The sequence below is a fragment of the Miscanthus floridulus genome, chromosome 17 (genome assembly GCF_019320115.1).
Source record: "Miscanthus floridulus cultivar M001 chromosome 17, ASM1932011v1, whole genome shotgun sequence".
Lineage (NCBI taxonomy): Eukaryota > Viridiplantae > Streptophyta > Magnoliopsida > Poales > Poaceae > Miscanthus > Miscanthus floridulus.
The window spans coordinates 97,702,860-97,725,476 of NC_089596.1; the positions used below are offsets into that span (position 1 = coordinate 97,702,860).

Below are 22,617 nucleotides of genomic sequence, written 5' to 3' on the forward strand. Positions count from 1 at the left end.
AATAAATTCGTCTCGCGGTTTACTGACGGATTCTGTAATTTATTTTTTTATTAGTATCCAAACATCTTATGCGACACCCCATGTAACACCCGATGTGTGTACACAGTGGATGTAAACAGGGCCTAAACCCATGTGCTGGCCGCGTTGTCCTGTCTGGATGCTCGCACTGCTGCTTGAACAAGCTATAGCTAGATGGCATCAGGTGCCGGTCAGAGTTCAGAGAGCTCAAGACAACGACTGTTACTTATTAGGAGACTGACTGACAGGTAGGACTTAGGAGAAGATGGTGACCAAGTAAGTACGTGTGCTTATTTTAATTTATATCTCATGCCGTCATTTCGCCGTTAAATCGCTGGATCGAGAGGTCAGTCCTCAAATGGGACAAAATGGAGCGAGGAATCATTCAATGGTTTCTTGCTTCTGAAGCTTGAGCGAGAGTGCAGTGCAACTTGATGTTGCCAAAGATACCCCTGACACTGCAAGCAAATAAGGGATCGAGCATGTTGAGCTCACGCAAACTTCGATCTAAGCATATGTCTGACGTAAAATTTGTCGTTAGTTACCACTAGAGATTGTATATAGCTGCTTAGCTAGTGACTTGGCTATATATATTTATTTGAAATATGCTGTTTCAGGAGTGATATCTGCCGGCATATATATATACAAAGTGCATGCATAAATACTGATGGTCAGTATATTACGCTGAGCATGCAGTTGAGCGCTAATTTTCCACAAGCGTTCAATGGCACCCGTTGACAGCACAAACATCACCAACTGGTCACCGCTCACCCAGACAATGCAAGGTTGCACATGACATGAGACGGAAGTTTCTGCAGGGACGACGTTGCGCAGCCTTGGGGGCAAAGAAAGGTAACAGTCAAGTCACCGTGTCAGGTTCAGATCAGCTCTGCATTTTTTCTCTGCTTGCATGTGGGGGACGATGGAACTAGCACCACCACACCACAGCAGCCAAGTGGCCTGATGGATGGATCCATTCAAACCTTATCACTGTGTTCAAACCTCTGCTGGATTTCTACTGTTTGAACAGCCTAGAGCCACAGAACAGGAGCAAGTGTGCTGTGCATGTGTCTCTTTCTCTGCAGGCTGATGATGCGTCTCCATGGACCATGATGACCAGCTACTTACACAATACACACCACATGCACAACGTGTTTGATGATCTCCACCAACCACGACCAATTGGATCCTTGGATCCACGTTCTGATCGGGACGCCCAACCGTTCCATAATTGGTGAGCCCTCGTCGCACAGCGCCATAAAAAGGGAGGTGGGGGCCAGGGCACAAGGCACGAGGTTCACCTGAGCCGCCAGACGCCCTACCTACAGTCCCTAAACCCTAACCGATCGAGAGAGGGGGTGCTGTCAGCGACGGAAAAACCGCCACCGGCCACCGCCGCCTCTGCACCGTCACCACCGTGACAGCGTCTTCGCCGCCGGGCTTCCCCGCGCCACCATCAGCAACCCCATAGCCAGCTTGTCTTCTATGAAGGCGGCCGATTGTTTGCACCTCCTCCACCCCCTCTCCCTCTCACTCTATCTGTTAATCCCGCACTAGTAGATGTTCGAGGACTCGCTGTTTATTCCAAATACAAATACACATGCTAGATCTATGGCTAGTGATCCTGTTTTATTTCTATCACAGCTAAGAATAAACTGCACACGTATATATGCAGTATATGGATGGAGCATGCATGCAGTTGCAGGGTTCAATGTTTCAGTGAATTTGTGCTGATCATCGTCTCTTTTCCATCGGAAGGCTGGTTGCGCTGAAAAGTTAGGTTGAAAAGTACTGTTCACTTAATTATCGTGAGAGAAAAACACTGTACCATGGCTGATAAGTTCGAGCAAACATGGCTGGTTGGGGGTTGCTGGAAACGTTTATCACCTGAATGTCCGAATCGCGTAGCAGGCAGATGGCGGAGAGTACGTCGGAGACAGAGTACTGCTAGCTAGGGGAAGGGCAAAAGGAAAATCACGTGGAAGAAGAAAGCAGAGGCAACATGTGAGCTAGGTAGCTGTCAGCTGTGAATGATCTGATCTCAGCCTGTTCAGGAGGCCGTAAACGATCGTGGATTATTTACTGCTGGCTGGTTTGGTGTGAGAGAAAAACACTATTCCTGACTGAAAATTTACGAGCGAACAGTCCAAACCGATCGTTTCCCATATGCCGTTGCCATGCAGAGTTTTCAGGAGCTAGCCTTTCCAACGGCCCGGCCCGGCCGGGAGAATTCACAGCACAGCAATATCCCATCAAGAATAGTACCCCGTGTACGATTGTCCAATGTCCAGTAGTACTAGACTCAAGTCTTGGACTAACCAAGTCGTCTCTGGAGTACAAAATCACAATAATAATATCGACTTGCTACTTACTACTACTAATGATCCAGATGGTCAGGTGGACTCGTCCTTTACAGTGGCTGTGCAAGTCAAAAGTCAAAATACACGAGCTGTAATTCTTCTACTAGTATTATTTATTAATCTGTAGCTGAGCACCTAGAACAGTGATACAGTACAGTACATGCCAATGCCATCTGTGGTGTCATGCCGCGGCGTGCCCACCAGCTGTCTTTACTGATGAAACACCCAGCATGTGACTGACTGAACCATGAGGAAAATATGGAAGAAACCACTTCCATTTTATACTCTGGCAATGATAACTACTCCTAGCTAGGTGAGATGTGCTCATCCATGACACAGGAATCTGAATCTGTCGCTTGCATTGCATGCTTCCGTCGTGCTAATCATGCAGATGCACTGATCTATCGGCCGGTGACCATCATCATCATCATCGTACTACCTCAAACATATGAACATTGTGGTGGACGAAAATCTCTTCATTCGACTTCACCTACCTACCTTTACAGGACGACACAAAATAGCACCTAGAACATCTATCAATCAAGCGAGCAAAAAGAAAGAAAGAAAGGAAGGAAGGAAGGAAGGAAGGAAGGAAGGAACCGACTCTGAAGACTGAAGCTAGCTAGTGCTGTTCATAAAGCAGGTAGCATTCCGATTTGTCACCGAGCTCTGCGTCCTTCTTCCAAGGAATCTAATGCTTCCTGGCTCGTGGTGCTCATCTCCACCGCAACAGGCTCTCTGGTGGACAGGGATCGGTGGTGGTTCGAGTTGGTTGTTGACTGCGCTTGGCCCTCGCATTCAGGGTTAAGAATGTGCTCAAAGTACGCATGGGGCCAAAATCCTGCAACTCCACGGGCAACACACATAAGCCAACTAGTCTTGTACTCTTGTAAAAGAGAAGAAAAATAAATCTTGGAAAAAGACATCATAGATGGACTGTGAGACAGACGCAGAGCACACTTTGGCCCATTATGACATCAGGCCTGCTCCAAGAAACTGGGCCTTTTTCTTAAAGAAAAAAACTGGGCCTATTTCAGCCCAGACCTAATTAAGCTCAGATAAACAAAAACGTTTGGTTTTTTTTCCCTTGCACATTTCTTCTCTTTTAGTACCTTTTAGACAAACTAGCTAGCCCATCGATCCTTACTCTTATATATGGACTAAAATCTTAGTAGATGTAATTATTAAAAGTGTGTGTTTAGTACTATACCTAAACAATTTTTTTCTATGCTATCTTTATTTATTTATTTTCTAATTCGAAGCATTGGTGAACAACTGATGCCAACATGACCCAGCGGCGCATGTGCATAAGGTGTAACACATCAATAGATTATAGTGACAGCAGAACCTAGAGTGCACCAGGTCACACATGTGATAGGGAAACTAACATTTTTGACACGACACCGTTATAAATTAACCGAAATGGCATCGAATGATTTGTATGCAAGCCCTTGGTCCACTGATGGTGCAGATAAATACACGTAATGGGTAACCAAAGAGGTTCTCACAGCATATGGTACACGTAGGGGTGGACCTAGTGTGGGGACTGTGGGGGCTCAAGCCCCCTACCCACCAAAGCTCCATGGAGTTAATAGAGAGGGAGAAGAGAGGGGAAGAGAGAAGAAAAAGGAGATAAAGAAGAAGAGGGGGGCTGGAGGAAGAAGGAAGACGAGCCCCTAAGAGCCATTATTCTTGTGTTCGCCCTCGAGACAATATTTACATGCACACTTTTCATATTAACGGTGCATTCATTGATGTAAAACTTCCTAATGTCATATTAATACATACTGTGCAATCTCTCTTCAGTTGTGATAGATTATCGATTATCTACTTTTTTTTATTTCAACAATATCGGTACTGCTCTCCCTCATCCCCCCCCCCCCCCCCCCCCCCCCCCACACACACACACCCCACCCCTAGCACCTTCATGGCTTCATGTGTCTTCAATATGTATTTACTTGAAATCTTAGCCTAAGTTATGATGAATCTTATTGCAGCCTGCCTTATGAATCAAAATTTCAACCTTCAAACTTATTAGCTGCTAAGTTTTTTTATTTGCATGTTAAGATGAAACTGTTGTGTTTATTATAGTTTTTTACTTACAACTATGTTTTGAAGTTCATTAAAAATAAGGACTATATGTTCTAGATTGTACTCCATGACATCTAAGATTGACGGCAATGCTACAATGCAACTCAGCTCTAGGAGATGCCAACAGTGCTAGCCTCAAGAAATAATGTATTAATATTTGAATCTAACAACCATTGTGTTGCTCCAAATGAATCTTAAAATCGATGGAGGCCATGGCCACCTTTCTTCTACACTCACCTCCTCCGCTGCTCAAGGCCGGTATCTAATTTCCTCTATCAAAGAATTATATTTGTGGTTGTACTTTTATAAGAAAATAGAATACTTACAATTATACTATCAATACAGAAATGCCATACATATTTATTTAAACTTTTTCCATAATAACATATGTTGGAAATTTAGATGTAAATTTGAGGGGATAGTTTAGTTTATTTTTTATAACGGTAAATTAGGTAATTTAGATGCAAATAAAGCTATGGTATTACTAAAATGATTTGTCATAATGGCAATGTGGGTAATATAGATTTAAATTTAAAGGGTCGCTTTATATTATGAGTATGTTTCATAGTAGAGGTGAGCAATGCACAAACAGAATGAGGGGTTCATTTTATGTTGTTTCATAATGGCAGAGTAGCATAGGTGGGTATCTTTAAAAAAACAAAATAGATAAATACCTATTATTATCAATGAATATTAAAGACTACCAAATTGTTGGCTAGATATTTTTGAATTTTGCTATAACTTCAAGGATTTATCTCTTTTGTTGCGTCTTGTGTTGGATTCAAGCCTCGAACTAGTAATAAGTAAGAAGGTTACTAGTGACCTAATGTACCCGTTGACCATAACTTGTTAAAAAAAACTATACGGAAGCAGGTAGCATCTTTATATTAATTATATATAATCATAATTATAACTAATAATCAATTAAGAAGAAAATAGACATCTAAATTCATCTTGATGAGAAGTTGAATCTAAATGGTCTATGCATACATTTACTACACTCTCGATCAACTGAATTAGTTCAGCTTCCTATGCATGCTATGTTTCCAACTGAGTTAGGCCCCGTTTGGCAGGGCTTCACTTCACCAGTGAAGCCATTTTTTTTTTGCTTCAGCTCCACGAACAGTTCCACCTGTGGAGCTGAAGCGGTTTTGGTAAACCGTTTGGCAAAATGGCTTCCCTGTGAGAGCATGTTTTTAGGGGCCTGGAGGAGGAGCCGGGAGAAGCCACTTTTTTTGCTCCATCCCACCCCAAATCACTGTAAGAGCATATTTTTAAGGGCTTCACAAGTGAAGCTATTTTACTTTACCCCGTTTGATAGAAAACGGCTCCTGAAGCCGGTGGAGAAGCCCTGGCCTTTAACTCAGCTTCCCACGGCTGCGTATGTTTATAGAGGTAAGTACGGGGGTGTTACGTTACGTGTTATGTAATGTGTACGTGAGCGCTGTACTATGCTGGAAATAAACAAATGCAGGCTGGATTGTCGTTCGTGTAGCAACTGCACATGCACACCGGATGGCGGTGGGATAAACTGAAGGTAGCAGAACGACGCAACCACCAACCCTGCAGGGACAACACCACACCAAACCAAACGAGCGCGTGAGCCTGAGATCTCATCTCTATTCAGAACAGAAGAGAAGAGTACTCCGTAGTTGGCAGCAGATGGACGACACGGACAGTAGGTGAGCCAGCTGAAACTTGAAACAGGGGAGAGTGCCTACCAAGAATCCCACCGGCAAACACGTCCTGCCAGTGGTGCCAGTAGTCGTCCACCCGCGACACCGCCACCATCGCCGCCAGCAGCAGCGGCAGGAGCACGACGCAGAGCTTGGCCACGTGGCCGCGCCGGTCGAACGCCTTCATCTTGCCCGCCAGGTACCACGACAGGAAGCCTAGCCCAGCGAAGGACCCTGGAATAGAATTTTGGAGTGGAGGACATGAAGGAAAGGTATGTTCAGGATCAGTCAGCAGACTGTTGAATGTCTTGGTTTCAGAGCTGCAGCCTGCAGGTGGTCTCTGGTCGCTTACATGAAGAATGGCCGCTTGGGAAGCTCTTGTGCCCTTCTTTGATCACACTCGCGACGCCGTCGCATAGGACACCTCTTGTGATGTTGTCGTACTTCTGCAACGGAGCGAGCGAATCACTCATTTTCAGCGCACGATGCGGTGATAATCAAGAGCAAAAAATCAGAACAGAGAACTCACCGGCACTCCGTCGGGGAAGCATCGCCAGAAGAAGTTGGGGGCGCGGCCGGCCAACGCCGTCCTTGATCGCGTCGGTCAGGACGCCGGTGATGAGCACAGAGAACAGAAGCCCTGCTCAGCCACCCCACGTGAACCGAACCCACAAGTCAGAAGAGCCTGCAGAAGAACAGCTGAAAAAACTGATGGCGCGAGGGCCAAGGCCCAAGAGCTTGCCTAGAATGGCGTGGTGCATGTCGTACACGTTCCTCCTCTTCAGGTACACTCCGACGAAGACGATGATCGGGCCGATCACCGCGTATATCTGCGCGGTTTAATTCCAAAGCAACAATCTTTTACTAATCCACCAGAGATGAGTAATTCTGCAAGTTCTCTCGCAGGGATTAAAGGCTAGCTGTGTGTGTATATAGTATGTGTCAGAATCCCGAACCGGCGAGAGGGAGAAGACGATGAACACACGCGAACACAGTGGACACACGATGATCTTTGTTGCTGCAAAGCGGCAACGTTTCTTATTGTATTACCATGCTTAAATAAGCTATTACAAGGAAACTAATCAAAATCTTTAAACACAATCACAATCAGTGATCATGCGCCTAAATAGCTACTGGAAAATATGGTAAGCTAATCTAGCACACAAGGATTACAATCAACAATCTCCTCCTAAGCCTTGCTGTGCTTACTATTTACATCAAGCATGCCGATCTTTCCTCGAAGCTCTTGAAACCGAATGCGCCCGAGCGCTTTGGTGAGAATGTCGCCCAGCTGCAGTTCAGTACCAATGAACTCGACGTCGATCAGCTTCCTGTCGCAGCATTCCCGGATGAAGTGGAACTTCACATCAATATGCTTACTCCGGTCATGATGCACAGGATTTCTCATCAAGGCGATAGCAGACTTATTGTCCACCTTGAGCTTGGGTGCGAGGACGGCTCCTCCGACGAGCTCAGCCAGCAACCGTGCTAGCCAAACTGCCTCACACGCAGCTCCAGCAGCCGCGATGTATTCCGCCTCGCAGGACGACAGCACAACCACCTTTTGTTTCGCCGACTGCCATGCAATCGGCCCACCGGCAAGGAAGAAGATGAGACCGCTTGTGCTTTTCCGATCGTTAACGTCGCCTGTTAGGTCGCTGTTGGAGTAGCCCAGCAGCCGAGACACTGCTCCCTTCTTTCCTCCCGGATGGTAGTGCACACCCCAGTGCACCGTGCCCGCCACGTAGCGAAGGACGCGCTTCACAGCTGCCAGATGCTCTTGCCGCGGCGCCTCCATGAACCGGCTGAGGTAGCCCACCGCGTACGCCAGGTCCGGCCTGGAATTGCACAAATACCTCAAGCTGCCAATGAGGCTGCGGTACTCGGTGGCGTCCACACTTGGCGTCGAGCCTTCCTTCAGAAGCTTCAGCTTCATCTCCATGGGCGTGGCGCTTGCATTGCAACCTGCCAGCCTAGCCTTCTCGAGGATCTTGGTGGCGTAGGCACTTTGGCGCAGTGTGATCCCATGAACTCCTTGGGTGACCTCGAGGCCAAGGTAGTAGGAGAGGAGCCCAAGATCACTCATAAGGAAGGTGCTCAGCATCTGCTTCTTGAACCTCCCCACGACATCTGTGTTACCTCCAGTCATGATAAGATCGTCGACGTATACGCCCACGATCAGGCGCCCTTCACCTTTGCCACGGGTGTACATCCCGTGTTCGTCGACGCAGCGCGTGAACCCGAGCGACAGTAGCTCGGCATCCAGCTTCTGGTTCCATACGCGTGGAGCCTGACGGAGGCCGTAGAGTGCCTTGTGAAGTCGAAGCACCTTGTGCTTGTGCTTGTCGTCGACGAAGCCAGGAGGTTGCTGGATGTAGACTTCCTCCTGGAGCTCTCCATTCAAGAACGCCGACTTGACGTCCATGTGATGGACGCCCCAGCCGTAGTGCGCTGCGATGGCGAGGAGCAGGCGCACCGACTCCAGTCGAGCGACGGGAGCGAACACCTCTTCGAAATCGATGCCGGGACGTTGCACGTAGCCCTTGGCGACAAGGCGGGCTTTGTACTTGACGATGCTCCCGTTCTCGTCGCGCTTCACTTTGTACACCCATTTCAACCCAATGGCTTGGTGTCCGCGCGGAAGTTCGACCAACGACCATGTTTCATTGTCGCGGATCGACTGCATCTCCTCCTCCATCACAGCATCCCAGTTGGGGTCGCTGTCAGCTTCTTTCAGCGACCTGGGTTCCTCCACGCTCACGGCATGGCTCACTGCATGCAGCTCAGCCTCCACGGTGTCGCGGTGTGCCAGTCCGGGTGCTGCATCCGTGCCAAGGATGTTGTCCAGCGTCCGGTACCGGTGCTCCCCCTCATCATCATCAGCAGCATCAAGGTTTGGGTCAACAGTGAGTGGTGTCGCGAACTCTACCTGCGTCCCAGCCATCAATGGTGTCGAGACCGGCGACGTAGGTGGCGGTGAGCTCGGTGCGCCAGGTGACGACGACGAGCGTGACGTGGTCGGTGGTGAGGAAGCCGGCGAGCGCTGCTTAGGAGACGTCGGCTCTTGGGTCGTCGCCTCGGCATGTTGGCGCCGCAGCTCATAGTCGTCCGCGATGGTGAAGGAGTGCTCGTTGATGGCGACCGAGGCAACTTCGCGCTCGGTGACAGGGTCAAAGAAATGGTACGCCTTTGACCCGTCCTGGTACCCGATGAAGACAACCTTCTGCCCACGGTCGTCGAGCTTGCTGAGATGCGGGCGCAGGCGCTTGATGTAGGCGACGCACCCGAACACTTTGAAGAAGTGCACGGGCGGCTTCTTCCCGTACCACGCCTGGTGCGGGGTCATCCCGTCGAGCGCGCTGGTGGGTGCCCGGTTGAGGGGGAACACGGCGGTGTGCACCGCCTCGCCCTAGAAGTGGCCCGACATGCCCCGCGCGCGCAGGATGCTTCTCGCCATCACCACGACCATCTGGTTTCGACGTTCCACCACGCTATTCTGCTGTGGCGCGTATGGGGCCGAGTGGTGACGCTAGACGCCCTCTCCTGCACAGTACTCACAGAACTCAACTGAGGAGAACTCACCACCGTTGTCGGTGCAGAGCACCTTCAATTTCTTGCCGGTTTTGCGCTCAACGCGTGCTTGGAACGTCATGATCGCCGCTGGTGCATCCGCCTTTGAGCGCAAAAGAGTGAGCCACATATAGCGGCTCATGTCATCGACGAGCAGCAAGAAGTAGGCGTTCCCGGCCGGTGTTGATGGCGAGATCGGGCCGCAAAGGTCTCCATGGACCAGTTCAAGCTCCTCCTGAGCTTGGTACTTGGCGGCCTTGGGGAACGGCGTCCTCTTCTGCTTTGCTAGGACGCAGTCCTTGCAGACTTGATCTACGTGGTCGATCCCCGGTAGTCCTCGCACCATGTCCGCACGCCCGAGCTTGCACAGCGCCTGGAAGTTGAGGTGACCATACCGCTCATGCCAGCGCCACGCCACGTCGCCGACACGTGCGGTGAGGCACACTGGAGCGGCGATGTTCATGTCGAGGAAGTAGAGCCGGCTCGGTGATCGGTGCACCTTCGCCAGCAGTTTCCGCTCTAGGTCGAAGAGGCGCAGTATGCCGGACTCGATGTCGACCTTGTGGCCATCCTCGTCCTCTGCCCCAGGCTGACGTTGTTCGTGGTGAGGCGCGGGATGTAGTACACCCTATCAAGGTGATGATGTTCACCCGATCTACAGGCGAAGAGGATGGTACCCTTGCCCTGGATGTCGACCACCGATCCGTCCCCGAACTTGACGGTGCCGTTGACGCCGGTGTTCAGCTCGGCGAAGACAGTGCGTGTACCTATCATGTGGTTTGTGGCCCCGGTGTCCAGTACCCAGCGGTGAGACACCACAGCCTCCTTCTCTTCCTCACTGAGGTGGAGGAGCACCTTCGGTTCGAAGAGGTGGACACGCGCCTGTGGCTCAATGACGGGCGGTGGCGACCTGGGGTGGCAGCATGATACGGACGGCGCGATTACCTCGGCGTCCGCGGCGATGTACATCAGCGCGTGCTCATGCTCCTCAGCCTGCGCGACATGTGTCGCGCCCTTCTTCTTCCCGCGTCAATCCTTGGCCCAATGGCCAGACTTGCCACAGTTGTTGCAGAGGGTACCGGGTGGTGGCCTCTCACCACTGGCGTTCCCGACGCCTGTATTCTGGCCATCACGGCCGTCACGCGTCGAGGATCCTGCATCGCCGCGACCGCGTCCGCGCCCTCCGCGCTTCCCGTGGCTGCTGGGGCCACCGCTGCCACCAGAGTTCTCCTGCTCACGGCGCGCTTTACGGCGGGCCTCCCAGTCCTCCTCGTAGAGCATCAGGCGCCCCATGGCGTCCGTGACCTCCTTGGGCTTGGCGCGCTCCTCGAACACGCGCAGCCGTCCGACCACCCCTCGATGGTGACCTTGTTCAGGTCAAGAAACATCTCGAGGGAGACAACGGCTTGGTTCAGCCTTTCAGGGACCACCTGCAGCAATTTCTTCACTACCTCAGCGTCGGTGATGTTGTCGCCGAGGGAGCGGAGGTTGGTGGCGAGCGCGGTGATGCAGATGCCGAACTCGTTGATGCTCTCCCCTTCCTTGAAGGAGAGGTTACCGAATTCCCGGCGGAGCTACTACGCGCTGGCGTCGCACGCGCGTTCGTCGCCGATCCGCAAGTTCTTGACCGCGTCCCACGCCTCTTTCACCGTGCGCTTGACGGCGAGGGTGCTCCAGAGCTCGAAGGGTACTGAGCGCAAGAGTCCGGCCATCGCGCTGTCGGTCGTCGTGGTACTCATCTTCGTCGGGGTCCTCGGCGATGCCATGGTGGACGACGTCCCAGACTCTGAGGGTCTGAAAGTTTACCTCCATGACCAGGGCCCATTCCGGATAGTTGGTCCGGGTCAACATCGGCCACGCGGCGTTCGCTGATGGTCGCTCAATGATGCGCTCGACGACGCGCGACCTGGCGTCCTGGTTGCGCGGGCGGCGACTGTGAGAGCGGCCACGGCGACGTGGCGGTGAGTTCGACAACTGGACCTTCTTCTCGCCGGAGGCATCACCAGTCAGCAGCTTCTTGGATGGTGACTGCGACATGGCGACGTCGGGACCTGGCTCTTGTACCAAATGTCAGAATCCCGAACCGGCGAGAGGGAGAAGACGATGAACACACGCGAACACAGTGGACACACGATGATCTTTGTTGCTGCAAAGCGGCAACGTTTCTTATTGTATTACCATGCTTAAATAAGCTATTACAAGGAAACTAATCAAGATCTTTAAACACAATCACAATCAGTGCGCCTAAATAGCTGCTAAAAAATATGGTAAGCTAATCTAGTACACAAGGATTACAATCAACAGTATGTACCGGCACGGCCCAGACGGGCACGGTGTTGCTCTTCAACGGATATCGGAGGTCAGTGAGCATGTCCTCGCTGACGAAGCGGTGGAACGGTTCGATGAGGTTGAGCCCGACGTCGGCGGCGACGAGGAGGAGCAGCACGGCCCAGTCGAACCGGTGCAGGCTCGCGACCTTGCCCCCGTGCGTCTTCAGGTACGGGTGCGGAGGCCCTAGGCGGATGGCCGGCGGCGGCATCGGCGATGGCATCTCCTCCGGCTGGTCTGGCTCTGGCATGGCAATCCAAGAACAAGATGGTGAACGAACGATCGCGTCATCGCATGGACAGGAGTCAGGACAGGAGGACAGTTGACGAAATCAAGGCGGAGGCGGGCTGGTACAGCTCCTACATGGCAGCTGCAACGGCCGGTTAGGAGAGGGAGCAGCAGCTTGTTGGCGCGGCAGGTTGCAACCTCCGTGATCCGGACATGGCAAGCACAGGGGAGGGAGACGACACGGATGGAAATGGAACTGAACGCGCAGTACTCACAGAGGAGACAGTGTAACACCCTCGGTGTTTGGCTTCTACTAATTGCATGTCATTTCATAAACATGTGCATTATCTATATCACCATGTCATTATCATTGAAACATACATATGCAACATTTGAAATTGTATGTGTTTCGTACTTGAGTGCTTATGAATAATAGTAGTGCAACTTGTGAATGCAACATGAAATTCTTATACCATGAAACATGGCAACATGGTAGTAATGTGACAAGTGTAGGATAACAACAAGGTCATGCAACATGTGAAACATTGTATTGAAACATATGTATGAATTGCTTGTTTTTACTTTCTTTATCACATGTGATCAGTAGAAGTGGTATAACAACTTTGTAAAGTGGTTGATTATGGTCTAATACACCTTAACTACACTTAGGTTACTTGTTGGGACATTGTTCATGTAGATCAAAATGACCAAAATGCCCTCAAGTGCAAGTTTGACTTGAATTGACCCTTGGAGTCTCACTGTTTGACTGTTTAAAAAGTGTAACTTAGAGTCTATGCATGCTTGAGCAACCTAAAGCAAAGTTGTAGCTAATTTAGTAAGGAACAAAAGTTGTTTTATAGCCAAGTCATGAAAATGTGTGGAACATGGTCAAACATGGCCCACAAGTCAGAGATACATGCTGTTTTCAACACTTAGAAAAATATTCTAAGTCATAGTGTTTTCCAGTTGCATCAAGCCAACTTTAGCTTCATGTAACTTTGGATCCATGACGTTTTAGGTGTTTATCATTGAAAAGAAATTGTAGAGGGAAGATAGGTCTACAGCTTTGATGTTCATGTCTTCCACTAACTCGTCACGGATTAGGAGATAATTATCGTCGAACATGCTCTGTCAGTCGGGACAATGGAGGACTGAATCGCCGTTTTCAGAAAACGGACAGTGTCCGTCATGGCCGACCGGCGCAGGAGCGTCTCGCCGCGTGGCGTCCATGCTCGGCCAAGGTCTCCACGTCGCGTGCTTGAGCTCCAGATGAAAGCCACGCCTCGGCACTCTCTCTGCGTCTCGCCATTTCCCTCTCTCGCCTTCACCGCGCGCAGCGCCACGCCACAGCAGCCCTCCGCCATTGCCGACCAAGCATCGCTGCTGCCGTACGAGCAAACCACCGTGAAAACGCGTTGCCCCGTCCGCCTGTAGCCCCGCCGTGATCCCCTTCACCTACTCCACCTCTCAGCCGGTTCAATCGTGCATCGGTAAGGGCCAATCGCCGGTTTTTCTCCCACCACAGCCATGGCGAAAGTTCGCCGGAGTTGGCGCTCCACGCGGCCAGCTGTCTGCGCGACCTTCCCATCCCTCCGCTGCCTGCAGCCAGGTCTAGTGAACACCACCGAAGCTCATAGCGCCATCCGTTAGGGCTGCGACGCCGTATCTTCGCCGGAGCTGGCCGTGCCGTGGCCGTGCGCCGCCGCGCTCGTCGCTAACCCCAGTAGCCGCGACGATAGCTTCGATTGAGGGTTCCACTAGGTGCGCGCGTGTGTGACGAACACGGTAGAGCCGATGGTCTCGCCGGAGGAACCACCGGCGGCGAGCTACGCCACCGACCGTCGCGCCTCCCCTGTTTCTCTCGCTGTCATGCGGGCCCTCCTTGTCAGTCGCTGACGCGCGCCGCGGGAGTCTAGCTTGGGCCGCGCCAAGTCTTGGGCCGCGACTGTGTATTCGCGGGCCACCGTTCTTGGGCTGGCCCGAGTAGGGCTGAGAGTTGTTTTTCTGATTTTGTTTTATTTATTTCACAGATTTATGTACATCTTGAAAAATATGTATCTCCTTGTATATAGATCCAAATGCTAGGGTTCTAATTTTGTTAAGTTCCTGGTCATGTCTAGTATTTAACAAAAATATTATATGGGCACTTGTTTTAGAAATTTTTGATGGTTTAAATAGGACTTTGAAATGTGTTTTTAGAAGCATGCAAACTTGTTTGAATTTTATCTTGAGTTTCTGTGGTCCAAAAATTATGAAATTTTGTGGGTCCTCTATTTTGGTTTATTAGAATCTCTGGTAAAAATTTCAGAGCTAGTGCATGTATAGTTTTTAAGTTATAGAATTTCCTTTTATTAATAGGTGGATCTTGTGTGAATTTTCATAATTTTTCTATAGATCCAGAGAAGGTGAAATTTTGTGGGTGCTATTCTTATTCTAGAAGGATGCTAGGAAAAATGGGAAATCTGTTGCTTGACACTTTTTAATAAGGTTTTCTAATTATGCTAGAAATAGACATGGCATCTGTTATTTTGGATACAGCAAGTTATGTTGGTCCAATGGCTTTGAAATTTTTATGGTAGTCTATGTGCAGCATGAGATAGCTACTGTAATTTTTGTAGATTTTTATGAATAGTTTTACTATATATTGCTTAAATCACCTAATTAACTAAATAAATTGGAAAAGGATATTAAATAATTTATTTAGAAGTTAGCACTATACTTTCTGATGTTTCTAAGATATGAAAAACAAGTTGGTAAACTTGGTTTGGTCAAATTAGGCTTTTGCACCATCATTAAATAATTAAGTTAGCAACCCCGTCATTCTGGATAGATTCTAGGTCTACTGGAATTTGATTTGGTTAACTTCAGAATCATGCTTTGATGTTTACAAGTGAATTGTAGAGAATTTCATAAGCTTTCCAGAATGTCCTCTTGCAAGTCATTTGGAGTTATAGAACTCTGGTTATGATAGAATTAAGTTACTACTTGTTGCATATGAAGCTTTAACTGTTATTTTAAGCATGTCTGTACTATTCTAAGTTCATGGTACTGTTCCTAGGTGTTAGGCCCTTAACTGAAGATGAGCATCTGTATCTTAGGTTATGCAAGTTAGGTAAGTTGCTCTTGTATTTAAGTTAAGTGGGATACATGCTTAAAGTGATTTGAATAGAGCTAATTACTCGGTAAACGAGTGTCCAGTGATGTTTTCATAAACACCCATTGTGATTCATTCATCATGAGCATCATGTCATTCCTTATGCATCCATGATATTTATCTCGTGCATCGGCATGCAATAGGTGTACCGGAAGGAGTAACCCTACTGGAATTCGAGGAACTGAACGAGCAGCAGCAGCCGACACCGGAAGTTCAGGAGGAGCAGCCTTCAGGAGAAGTGCCAGACGAGGTCGCCATTGAGTGCCCTGACCACCATCCTTGCAACTTTGTGAAAGGCAAGCCCCGGAGCATATTAAGCCTCCTATTTTCCGAACTGCAGTTACAGTATTATTATTACATATATTGTTGCATTAAGTTTAGGTGTTGGATGCAAACACTTGCTGCATTGGTTACCCATTCCTTGTCCAGATATTGTTACCCTGAATCCTATGTAGCTCAGGCTCGAGTAGTGCTTAGCCCTGCTTTAACGCGGTAGAAGTCGGGTGATTTCCTGTCACCTGCAAGATATAGGAAGATACATGTGGCACGGTTGACTATATTTGCTATCATGGAAAAGAACCAGTCTTAATTTGAAATGAAGACCGGACGGAGGCTTGCCGGTTTGCAGTGACTCCGTCTGTGTCGCTTAAGGACTGATTCTTGGAGCCTTTCCTGTTCATGTTGAACGCATGCCTCTCTATTAGTTGGCCGGCCCGATGACCGACCGCGAAGCCGAGTAGCTCGCCTCAGGCCGGGAGTCGATAAGTATAAAGTGCGCCTCGGAAGGGAGCCATAGGCGTGAGTCCAAGGGCAGGTGATTTAAAAGTCCTGATCGTCCTGGCAGAAGGGTAATCCCTGAGAGTGCTGGCGCTGATCGAACCCGCGAATTTGGTTCCTGAGATGTTCCAAAGGTGACCCACAGCTACCCTTGCAAAGTATGCCAGGGTGAGAGTTAGGAATATCCCCTCAGCTGAGTTGTAATTCGATTCGAATCGCCGTCTCTCCCGGTTAGTGAGAACTTGACGGGCTTATCTCCAATGTAGATACACTTAATAACATAATGGTTCGGAAATGATGATATGATGATGACAACCTTATTATACCTGCTATGGTTAATATTGTTTGCTCCTAATAAGTGAGTGCTCTAGTACAGGTGCTAATCTAGCGGACAGGTAAATAATGATAAGCTTGATGCTAAGTTTAAATTGGTTACTATAATCTTAAGCTCTTTTATGCAACTGTGTCAAGCTAGCCCACCTGAAAAGCCTTGCATGATCCTTGGTGTCTTTTATTTCTGGTTTTAGGCGGGTAAGTCTAGCTGAGTACCTTCTCGTACTCAGGGTTTATTTCCCACCTGTTGCAGATGACCAGTTCTTCTTTGGTTGCTGCAAGTACTGCCTTCTCCCTGCTGGGGATGAAGACTAGACCGTTGGGCACGGTCTCTACTAGTTCTCATACCTGATAATGCTTTTGTGGGACCTGACTCTGATCTTGGCAATGTATTTGAAAACTATGATGTTTTGTACTAAACTATGATGCTTCCGCACACTCAAACTTGGTTTGTAATATTTATTTGAACTCTGATGGATGTAATCCGAATGCTACTTATGAAATGTTGTAACGGATGATGTGTTGTGTTGAATCACTACGATCTTGGTTTGTATGTCGAGAGTTGGTTGAAATCCTTCGTGATTTCTGGACTACCGGGATTATGGGAGCTTAAGTACAGGAATTTGATCGCTTCGGTGATTGTTTTTGTACTTGCGTTCTTATGATTTGGTCGGTTCTGTTACAGCTGGTATCAGAGCAAGATTTGACACTAAACACGTCATTTGTGTATTTAAAACAAAAGTATTTGTGAAAATCCTAAATTAAATACTAAGTATTGCCAGTGGTCATATCCCTTATGCCCGAATAAGGACTCTTAGGTGGCTTATTAAAGTACTAACTTGGGGGTTCCTGCTTGTTTCTGTTTCGTCGTCCATACGGCGTGCTATTGTATGGATGCCATCCGCTTGGGTGGTAATGTATGGATCAAAATACCTCTACGCTTGGGTAAGTGTGAGTTGTGAGAGCATGACCGTCCAACTGTCGGTCTAGGGGAGAGTAGTTGTGGTTGCTCTCATACTTACATGTTTGATCATGTATCTATGAGAGTACATAATTGTGGGTATCTCTGACGGGTAGCTGTGATACTAGAGTATATGCATCAGGGGATGTATGTATGAGAGTATTTAGTGTACTGCTTGCTTTTATACTTTTTGGGAAATTATTGGGCTGAAATGAAATCTTCTGCAGGTACACTAACAACGTATCGTTGTAGATCGACTAGCTATCGTATATGAGAGAACGTATGTATGCCACCGTATATTCGCTAGCCTTTAAATTTTTCTAGGATGGTGAGGACGTACGGATCGTGCATGCATCATGTTCAAGCATACATGGCATTTCTTGCATTACTCCCTCCTTTAAAATATGATTGTCCCGGCTAATTAAACTTTCGTATCCCATAAATGATTCTCCCCTTACGTTGTAACTTTTTGCTATAGATGGCGCGCACGAAACGCACTGCTCGCAAGTCCGCTGGAGGTAGGAATTGATATAATCCTAGGAATGAAGTGGATGAGCGGGAATGGAGTGTTGATCGACACGTCAACCCGTGTAGTAATGTTGAGGGATCCTGTGGATAAGAAGGGTTTTCTCGTGCAGTTACCTCATGACATCTCTATTCACAATACAGCCAATGCTACCCTAGCCAAAGCCATTAAGGATCTACCGGTTGTCTGTGAGTTTCCAGATGTCTTTCCTGATGACTTGCCTGGATTACCTCCGGACCGCGATGTAGAATTCAAAATAGAACTCATTCCGGGTACGGCTCCCATTTCTCGAAGGCCCTATCGAATGCCGCCCAATGAGTTGGCTGAGCTGAAGAGTCAGTTGAATGAGCTATTGAAGAAAGGATTGATTCGGCCTAGTTCTTCTTCTTGGGGTTGTCCAGCTATATTTGTGAAGAAGAAGGACGAGTCTCTACGCATGTGCGTGGATTATCGTCCCCTAAACGCTGTTACTATCAAGAACAAGTACCCTCTTCCTCGCATCGATATTCTGTTTGATCAACTCTCCAAAGCTAAGGTATTCTCTAAGATCGACTTGAGGTCTGGCTATCATCAGATCAAAATTCGTCCTGAAGATATACCTAAGATAGCTTTCTCTACTCGTTATGGCTTGTTCGAATACCTCGTCATGTCATTTGGGTTGACAAATGCTCCGGCACACTTTATGTACCTGATGAATTCGGTATTCATGCCGGAATTGGACAAATTTGTCGTCGTGTTCATTGATGATATCCTGGTATATTCTCAGAATGAAGAAGAGCATGTGGAACATCTGAGAATTGTTTTAACTCGGTTACGTGACAACCAGCTTTATGCTAAGTTCAGCAAGTGTGAATTCTGGTTGAACAAGATACCTTTTCTAGGTCATGTGTTATCTGGTGATGGAATTTCGGTTGACCCTACGAAGGTGCAAGAAGTCCTTGAGTGGAAGGCACCTACTACGGTCACAGAAGTTCGAAGTTTCTTGGGATTGGCTGGCTATTATCGTCGCTTTATCCCGGATTTCTCAAAAATCGCCAAGCCCATGACTCGACTACTGCAAAAAGATGAGAAGTTTGTGTGGACTCCGAAGTGTGAAGAGGCTTTCCACACTTTGCGGACCTTACTAACCTCTGCTCCTGTATTGGCACAACCTGACATCGAGAAGCCTTTTGATGTCTACTGTGACGCATGTGGCACCGGTTTGGGGTGTGTTCTTATGCAGGAAGGCCGAGTAATTGCTTATGCTTCGCGCCAGCTTCGAAAGCATGAAGTCAACTATCCTACCCATGACTTAGAACTAGCCGCAGTTGTTTATGCCCTGAAGATTTGGAGACATTACTTGCTAGGTAATGTGTGCAACATCTATACTGACCATAAAAGCCTCAAGTACATCTTTACTCAACCCGAGTTGAACATGCGTCAACGGCGCTGGTTAGAATTGATCAAGGACTACAACCTTCAAGTGCACTACCATCCTGGTAAGGCAAATGTTGTTGCTGATGCCTTAAGTAGAAAGGCCCATTGCAATTCCTTAGTTAGTGAAGACTTTCATCTGTCACACCTCCTTCATCCTGTAGTACTCCACAATATCACTGTGGATTGCTCTCTTAGAAGTCGAATTATCGAACTCCAGAAGACTGATGTGGGTGTGTTTCATATCAAACGGAAAATGAAAGAGAAAGAGACCAAGCACTTTAAAGTCGATGACAAGGGAATTCTCTGGTTTAATGATAGGCTGGTGGTACCCAAAGATAAAGAACTTAGAAATCAAATTATGGAGGAAGCCCATTCTTCAAAATTGTCCATCCATCCTGGTAGCAGTAAAATGTATCAAGATCTCAAGCTATATTATTGGTGGACCAAGATGAAGAAAGAAATCGCAGCTTATGTGGCAAGGTGTGATAACTGTTGCAGAGTCAAGGCTATTCACATGAGGCCCGGACTATTGCAGCCACTATCTATTCCTGGCTGGAAGTGGGAAGAAATTAGTATGGATTTTATTGTTGGACTACCCACTACCAAAAAGGGTTGTGATTCCATCTGGGTTATCGTAGATCGTCTAACTAAATCTGCTCACTTTATTCCGGTCAAGTCTACCTATCATCCTCACAATTATGCTGAGATTTATTTTCAACAAGTGGTATGTCTCCATGGTGTACCCAAATCCATTGTTTCTGATAGAGGACCTCAGTTCACGGCTCGCTTTTGGGAGTGCTTACATCAGAATCTTGGCACTCATCTAATCCGCAGTTCTGCCTATCATCCGCAAACATCAGGACAGACTGAGCGTGTTAATCAAATTCTTGAAGACATGCTTAGAGCTTGTCTTATCTCTTGCAAAGGCTCTTGGGAAGACTGGTTACCTCTCGCTGAATTCTCTTATAACAACAGTTATCAAGAGAGTATCAAAATGGCTCCTTTTGAAGCTCTTTATGGCCGAAAGTGTAGAACTCCTTTGAACTGGGTGGAGCCCGGGGAAAGAAGATTATATGGTATTGACTTTGTAAAAGAAGCCGAAGAGCAAGTCCGGACTATACAAAAGAATATGACTGCCGCTCAGGCTAGACAAAAGAGCTACGCTGATAAGAGAAGGAAACCTATTGAGTTTGAAGTAGGTGATCATGTTTATTTGAAGGTATCCCCTATGAAAGGAGTCAAGCGTTTTGGAATTAAAAGGAAGCTTGAGCCTCGATATGTTGGACCCTACCGCATTATCGAGAAAAGTGGAAGAGTAGCATATAAGCTCGATCTACCACGTGAGATGGGAGCTATATTTCCGGTATTCCATGTGTCCCAGCTGAAGAAGTGTCTTCGTATTCCCGAGGAAAGAATAGCAACAAGGAAAGTCAACTTGAAATCTGATCTTTCTTATGAGGAAAAGCCCGTGCAAGTTCTGGATACTCAAGAAAGAGTGACTCGTACACGAGTGGTTAAATTATATAAGGTAGTTTGGAGTAATCATAGTGAACGGGATGCAACCTGGGAGCGGGAAGATTATTTAAAGGAAAACTATCCAGCTTTCTATACTGATTGGTACGCTTTCCAAATCTCGGGACGAGATTTTTCTAAGGGGGGAGGGCTGTAACACCCTCGGTGTTTGGCTTCTACTAATTGCATGTCATTTCATAAACATGTGCATTATCTATATCACCATGTCATTATCATTGAAACATACATATGCAACATTTGAAATTGTATGTGTTTCGTACTTGAGTGCTTATGAATAATAGTAGTGCAACTTGTGAATGCAACATGAAATTCTTATACCATGAAACATGGCAACATGGTAGTAATGTGACAAGTGTAGGATAACAACAAGGTCATGCAACATGTGAAACATTGTATTGAAACATATGTATGAATTGCTTGTTTTTACTTTCTTTATCACATGTGATCAGTAGAAGTGGTATAACAACTTTGTAAAGTGGTTGATTATGGTCTAATACACCTTAACTACACTTAGGTTACTTGTTGGGACATTGTTCATGTAGATCAAAATGACCAAAATGCCCTCAAGTGCAAGTTTGACTTGAATTGACCCTTGGAGTCTCACTGTTTGACTGTTTAAAAAGTGTAACTTAGAGTCTATGCATGCTTGAGCAACCTAAAGCAAAGTTGTAGCTAATTTAGTAAGGAACAAAAGTTGTTTTATAGCCAAGTCATGAAAATGTGTGGAACATGGTCAAACATGGCCCACAAGTCAGAGATACATGCTGTTTTCAACACTTAGAAAAATATTCTAAGTCATAGTGTTTTCTAGTTGCATCAAGCCAACTTTAGCTTCATGTAACTTCGGATCCATGACATTTTAGGTGTTTATCATTGAAAAGAAATTGTAGAGGGAAGATAGGTCTACAGCTTTGATGTTCATGTCTTCCACTAACTCGTCACGGATTAGGAGATAATTATCGTTGAACATGCTCTGTCAGTCGGGACAATGGAGGACTGAATCGCCGTTTTCAGAAAACGGCAGTGTCCGTCATGGCCGACCGGCGTAGGAGCATCTCGCCGCGTGGCGTCCATGCTCGGCCAAGGTCTCCACGTCGCGTGCTTGAGCTCCAGATGAAAGCCACGCCTCGGCACTCTCTCTGCGTCTCGCCATTTCCCTCTCTCGCCTTCACCGCGCGCAGCGCCACGCCACAGCAGCCCTCTGCCATTGCTGACCAAGCATCGCCGCTGCCGTATGAGCAAACCACCGCGAAAACGCGTTGCCCCGTCCGCCTGTAGCCCCGCCGTGATCCCCTTCACCTACTCCACCTCTCAGCCGGTTCAATCGTGCATCGGTAAGGGCCAATCGCCGGTTTTTCTCCCACCACAGCCATGGCGGAAGTTCGTCGGAGTTGGCGCTCCACGCGGCCAGCTGTCCGCGCGACCTTCCCATCCCTCCGCTGCCTGCAGCCAGGTCCAGTGAACACCACCGAAGCTCGTAGCGCCATCCGTTAGGGCTGCGACGCCGTATCTTCGCCGGAGCCGGCCGTGCCGTGGCCGTGCGCCGCCGCGCTCGTCGCTAACCCCAGTAGCCACGACGATAGCTTCGATTGAGGGTTCCACTAGGTGTGCGCGTGTGTGACGAACACGGTAGAGCCGATGGTCTC

The 22,617-nt window shown here is 48.0% G+C and overlaps 2 pseudogenes; one reads left to right on the plus strand and one right to left on the minus strand.

Annotated features, from left to right (window-relative positions):
• Positions 1-3,037: 3,037 nt before the first annotated feature.
• Positions 3,038-12,293, minus strand: LOC136517753 (lipid phosphate phosphatase 2-like; annotated as a pseudogene).
• On the plus strand, positions 10,760-11,409 carry LOC136518242 (uncharacterized; annotated as a pseudogene).
• Positions 12,294-22,617: the final 10,324 nt, after the last annotated feature.